The sequence below is a fragment of the Aethalodelphis obliquidens genome, unplaced genomic scaffold, assembly GCF_003676395.1.
Source record: "Aethalodelphis obliquidens isolate GAN/ISIS:26980383/991018 unplaced genomic scaffold, ASM367639v1 scaffold48, whole genome shotgun sequence".
NCBI lineage: Eukaryota > Metazoa > Chordata > Mammalia > Artiodactyla > Delphinidae > Aethalodelphis > Aethalodelphis obliquidens.
In genome coordinates this window covers 5,622,142-5,628,852 of record NW_020837992.1, presented here as the reverse complement: position 1 = coordinate 5,628,852, position 6,711 = coordinate 5,622,142, and the positions used below count along the sequence as shown (strand labels likewise).

General features: G+C 37.7%; 1 pseudogene; it reads right to left on the bottom strand.

The window, feature by feature from the left end:
* Positions 1-301: 301 nt before the first annotated feature.
* On the bottom strand, positions 302-854 carry LOC113607360 (multifunctional methyltransferase subunit TRM112-like protein pseudogene; annotated as a pseudogene).
* Positions 855-6,711: the final 5,857 nt, after the last annotated feature.

The window sequence follows — 6,711 nt, the reverse complement described above, 5'->3', positions numbered from 1 at the left end:
TTCAGATTTCAAGTATAAGTGATACCACACAGTATTCTTCTTTTTCTGTCTGGCTTATTTCACACAGCATAATGCACTCCAGGTTCATCCATGTTATCACAAATGATCGGATTTCCTTTTATATGGGTGAATTTTATGTCTATATCTATACATTTTCTTCTAGGAGTTTTATGGTTTCAGGTCTTACCTTTAAGTCTTTAATCCATTTTGAGTTAATTTTTGTGAGTGGTGTAAGATAGGGGGGTATAGTTTCACTCTTTTGCATGTGAGTATAGAGTTTTCCTAACACCATTTATTTTTATTTAATTTTTTTTTTGGTTTTGAACCTTTAATGAGAAAAATATGTATATGATATCGAGCTCAAGAACACTTTGTGTTTCATGTGTCACTGGGTCAAGGGTTGGGGATACAGAGAACAGAACTAACAAACAGGATATATGTAAACAAAGATACACAAGGTCACAGAATGAGAAACTTGTGCTTAGCACTGTTTTAAGTCTAGGCAACATTTTGGGGATCCCACGTCTGATGGAGAATAGAAATCCAGACTCTGGGCATTGCAGGATGCCCTCCAACACATTCACCTCTAGCAGCACATGGTGCATATTTCTCAGAAAATTCTCCTTATGTTCATGTCCTTGAATTGGCTTTTTGGGCACCTTGAAGAGATGCAAGGTGTCTGAAGCCTCCAGAAGCACTGCCCACTCCACTTTAGGTATCATTCCCGCCACAAAGTCGGGGTTGGACTCCACAGGGTTAATGCGGACTTCAGTGGTCTGGAGGCACAGGGCGAAGCCACAGGCCCCAATTCCCTGCACAGGCAAACTCAGCAGGTTGTGGGTGAGCAGCTTCATGTCAACTCAATGCCTCCTAACACCATTGATTGAACAGACTATTCTTTCCCCATGGTGGGCTCTTGGCACTCTTGTCAAAAGTTAGTTGACCACACATGCGTGGTTTTATTTCTGAGATGCCTATTCTGTTCCATTGGTCTATGTGTCTGTTTTTATGCCAGGACCATACTGTTTTGATTAATATAGGTTTATAACAGTTTGAAATCAGGAATTGTGATGTCCTTCCGCTTTGTTTTTCTTTCTCAAGATTGCTTTGCCTATTTGGGTCTTTTGTGATTCCATACAAAATTCAGGATAGATTTTTGTATTTCTGTGTATATTACCATTGGGATCCTGTTAGGGATTGCACTGAATCTGCAGATTGCTTTGGATGGTATTAACATTTTCACTATATTAATTCTTCCAATCTAAGAACACAGGCTATCTTTCCATTTGTTTGTATTTTCTTCAATTCCTTTCATCAATGTCTTATAGTTTCAGTGTACAGCTCTTTCACCTCACTGATTAATTTATTCCTATGTATTTTATTTTTGATACTACCGTAAATGAGATGGTTTTCTTACTTTCTCTTTCAGATACTTCATCGCTAATGTGTAGAAATGCAACTGATTTTTGTATGTTGATTTTGTACCCTGCAACTTTACTGAATTCATTTATTAGTTCTGACATGTTTTTGGTGGCATCTTTAAGGTTTTCTATATATAAGATCACATCACCTGCAAACAATTTTACTTTTTTCTTTTTGATTTAGATGATGTTTTATTTCTTTTTCTTGCCTAACTGCTGTGGCTAGGACTTCCGGACTTTGTTGAATAGAAGTAGCAAGAATGTGCTTCTTTGTCTTGTTCTTGATTTTAGAGAAAAATCTTTTAACTTTTCACCATTGAGTATGATGTTAGTTGTGGACTTTTCATATTTGGGTTTTATTATGTTGAGATTATATATTCCTTCTATACTTAATTTGTTGTGAGTTTTTTTTTTTTTAATCATGAAAGGATGTTGAATTTTGTCAAATGCTTTTTTTCTGTATCTATTAATATGGTCATGTGATTTTTATCCTTCATTCTGTTGATGTGTTATATCACATTTATTGATTTGTAATTTTTTTGTTTTTTTAGTGGCAAGTGATTCTTTTTATTATTTCTAAGGGATCTTGGTTTTATTGGCAATAAAAGATAATTAATTGGCACCTCTTTTTTTTAATTAGAGTATAGTTGCTTTACAATATTGTCTTAGTTTATACTGTACAGCAAAGTGAATCAGCTATATGTATACATATATCCCCTATTTTTTGGATTCCCTTCTCATTTAGGTCACCACAGTGCACTGAGTAGAGTTCCCTGTGCTATACAGTAGGTTATCATTAGTTATCTATTTTATACATAGTATCAATAGTGTACATATGTCAATCCCAATCTCCCAAATCATCCCCCCACCCTTTCCCTCTTGGTATCCATATGTTTGTTCTCTACGTCTGTGTCTCTATTTCTACTTTGTAAATAAGATCATCTATACCAGTTTTTCCAGATTCCACATACATGTATTAATATATGATATTCGTTTTTCTCTTTCTGACTTACTTCAATCTGTATGAGTCTCTAGGTCCATCCATGATTTAATTATTTTTTAAACAGGACAGAGATTCCTTCTGCCATCAGATGTCTTTCTGATTGACTGAACTGCACCTGTGGTCTTTGAAGAATACCTTAATTTAAAAAAAATATTTTATTGCTAAAAAAATGCTAAACATCATAAGAAATTTCAGCAAGTCATAATCTCTTTGCTGGTGGAGGGTCTTGCCTCAGTGTTGAAGGGTGGTTGTTTGATTTGCAAATTTTGAACCATCCCTATTTCTCAGGCATAAATTCCACTTGATCATGGTGTATGATCCTTATAATGTGCCATTGAATTCAGTTGCTAGTATATTGTTGAGAATTTTGCATCTATGTTTATCGGAGATATTGGCCTGCAATTTTATTTTCTTTTAGCATCCTTGTCTGGCTTGGTATCAGGGTAATGTTAGCCTCATAAAATGAGTTTGAAATTGTTCCTTCTTCTTTAATGTTTTGGAAGAGTTTGAGATTTTGTTTTCTTAACATATTCAGCCATTTTTTGTCTTTTAGTTGAAGAATTCAAGCCATTTCCATTTAGAGTAATTATTGACAGGTGAGAACTTACTATCATCATTTTGTTAATTGTTTTCTGATTGCTTTGTAGTTTCTTGTTCCTTTCTTCCTCTCTTGCTGTCTTTCTTTTCAAATTGATAATTTTTTGGTTATGGTTGGTTTTAATTCTTTTCTCTTTATCATCTGTGAACCTATTATAGATTTTTGCTGTGATTACTATGAGGCTTTCAAAATACAGCTTATCGTTATAACAGTCAATTTTAAGCTGATAACAACTTCAACTGCATAAAAAACTTCCACACATTTACTTGCCCCCTTGACATTTTATGTTGGTGCTGTCACAATTTACATCTTTTTATATTTGCATCCATTAACAAAATATTGTAGCTATATTTATTTAACACATTTGTCTTTAAACTATATGCTAGAGTTCTAAGTGATTTACCCACCACGATGGTAGTATTAGAATATTTTGAATTTGACCATATATTTACCTTTACCAGGGAACTTTATATTTTCATATGTTTTCATGTTACTAACTAGTGTCCTTACATTTCAGCTTAAAGAACTCACTTTAGTGTTTCTTATAAGGCAGGTAAAATAGTGATAAATTCCTCTAGCTTTTGTTTGTCTGAGAAAGTCTTTATCTCTTTGCTTGAAGGACAACCTTGCTGGGTAAAGTGTTCTTGGATGGTAGTTTTTCCCTTTGACACTTTGACTATATTATCTCATTCTTTCTCAGGCTGCAGGGTTTCTGCTGAGGAATCTACCTATAGCATTATTAGGGTTCCCTTGAAAGTGATGAGTCTTTTTTTCTCTTGTTGCTTTCAAAATTTTCTGTTTGACTTTGACTTTTGAGAGATAGATAGATTATAATGTCTCTCCATGAAAATCTCTTTGGATTGAATATGTTTGGGGGTCTTTAAGCTTCACGTTTGCCATATCTCTGCCCTGATTTGGGAAGTTTTCAGCCATTATTTCTTTAAATAAATTTTTGTTTTCTGAGACTTCCAGAATCTGAATAGTGTTTCAATTGACAGTATCCCATAATTCATGTAGGCTTTCTTCACTTTTTTTAAACTCTTATTTCTTTTTTATCCTCTGACCAGATAATATCAAGAGATCTGTCTTCCAGTTCACAATTTTTTTTTCTGCCCAATTGAACATGATGTAGCAGCTATGTACTGCATTTTTAAATTTTATTTATTATATGCTTCAGCACCATAATTTCTGTTTGGTTCTTTTTTATGATTTATACTTTTTGTTGAATTTCTTGTTCTGTTGGTGTATTGTTTTCCTGGGTTCATTGAGTCATCTATCTGTGTTCTCTTGAATCTCACTGAGCTTTCTTAAAATATTTATTTTTAATTGTTTTTCAGGTAATGTGCAGATTTCCATTTCTTTGGGGTCAGGTACTGAAAATCTAAGTATTCCTTTGGTGATGTAATGTTTTCTTGTGTTTTGTGTTTCTAACAGCTTTGCATTGATGTCTGTACATTTGAGGAGGCAGTTACCTCCTCACCTTTTCAGACTGGCATTCCTGGGGAAAGACTTTCACCTGAAGGTGGCTGCAAGTTTGGCTGGGTGGGGTGTAGTATCTCTAGTTCTTGGGAGGGCAAAACAGCATAATCTATTTGAAGATTCAACAACTGAAGTTAATGTTGGTGAACAATGCAGAGTTCTTCAATAGCAAGGCTGAAGCAGCCCCATGGGTGGTGGTGGCAGCTAGAGCTATAGGGATCTTTGGAGCCAAAGGCTTCTGAGGTTTTCCTATTCTCCATTTTTGCCTGGGGGAAGAAGTTCTAGCTGAGGGAATCTCTTGGTGCCAGATCTAGCACACTGGTGCTCAGGGCAGCAGTAGAGCCAAGGGCTGGGATCAGGTGCACGTAAAACTACCACTGTGCTTGGGTTTTGGGATGCAGGTGTAGTTGCTGTGGTGGTGGCACCAGCATATGAGGTGAGGGCTTGTGCAGATCTTCTGTGGAGCTGGAGACTGCATCTCGGGCTCACTGCAGTGAGTCAGACTTAGGGATAGCGGGTGGAGAAGAAGATTGGCATGAGCCTTGGGATGACTGGGTGCAATACTGGCTTGGAACTAGAGCCAGAGAGCAGTAGCACACCCTGGGGATAATTGGTCAAAGTCCCAATTCTGGCCCCAGTTGTAGAGCAGCCCAGTGATGATGGGATGAAGCTGTGATTTAAAGCCCCGGGCAGTCACAGATCAATAGCAGCATGACCCCAGTGATGGATCATTAAAGCTGTGTGTTGGGACCCAGGGGTCAGGCTATAGAGAAGAAGTAGTGCAGACCTGGTTATGGTGGGTCAAAGCCCCAACTTAGGACCCATGGGCAGGGCACAGAGCAGCAGCAGCTCAGCCCCAGTAATGATGGGTCAAAGCTGTGACTTGGGACCTGAGGGCAGGGTGCAGAGCAACGGAAGCTCTGCATGCTGTGGCATCCTGATACTAGATTGTGGAGCGCAGCAGAGACTAGGGACCCTGGGGGCAAGTCTCACCACTGGAACAGCTTCATCCCTGAGGAGAAGACGCAGCAGTAGGAACTTTAGGCAGTTCTGTCAACTAGGTTCAGCACTGGTGACAAATGTGGGGGTCCTCGGTAACAAAGGCTGCAAACATCTATGGTGGGTAAGTCTTTCTGGAGTTCTCCTGCTCTCCTTTTCCCCAAGGGGTGAAATCCCTCCAAGGATTCTTCTTGGCACTGAGCTGCTCTGGACTGGTGGACTGGGTGACACAGGTAAAATATTTCCTATGCTTTGCTATGTGACCATCCTCAGGTTTTGAGCTCCACAGGATTTCTGCTGCTTCTTCATTTTAGTCCAGAGCTTCCCCAGAGCTATCTTCATTGGTTTGTAGCTATTTATTTATTGTTTTTATTGATTTTGTGGAAGGAATGAGCAGTGGGGTTCCCTAGGCCTCTATCTTGCTGACACACACCTCTATTCATTTACGATCCTTTCCTTTGCTCATTTAGCCTCTCCCGCAGCAATACTTTGACAACTTTTGTGTGGTTAACTTCTCCTAAGACTCAATGATCTGTTTCTGTGTAAACTCCTTGCCAGCAATGAAGTTGTTTTACTAATTATGGTGATTCTTGTATTGAGTCTGGCCTAAAGAAACATTTGTTGGATATTCAGAAGGTAGCACAATATGGTGGCTCTACAAAACCAGGTTATGGGTTTCAAATTGCAGCTTTACTATCTAGTAGCTGTATGACATGTAAGATAACACCTCTCTAAGCCTAATGTTCCACATCTGTACAGAGATGAGGTTGATAGTAATGATTTCATAGGGTTGTTGTGAAGTTGAATGAAGACAATACATGTGAAGCATCTTGAAAGTGATGGGTATACATACAGTCAATATTTAGCTAATATTATCCCATTGTTATTATATCATCATCATCAATCACAATATGAAAAAACTGAAGTGTGGAAGGAGAGCTACAATGACACTTCATTTCATATTCTTAAATGCATAATCTTGTTTTAAAAAAGGTGGCACAAGGGAATAATTCACTTGGTAAACCTAAAGCTCTTTAGGCTACCTGAACCAAGGACACTTAAAAATAAAGGCTTTGATTTTTGAACCAAAGACCAGAAGGAAAATTAGATGAGTTTTTACACAAGCTTGGGTATGGGAAAGAACCATTTCAGTTACAAACCTGTGTTTTATAAAAGAAAATCTTTGTAAAGTGGGGAAGTGTCTGTAGCTC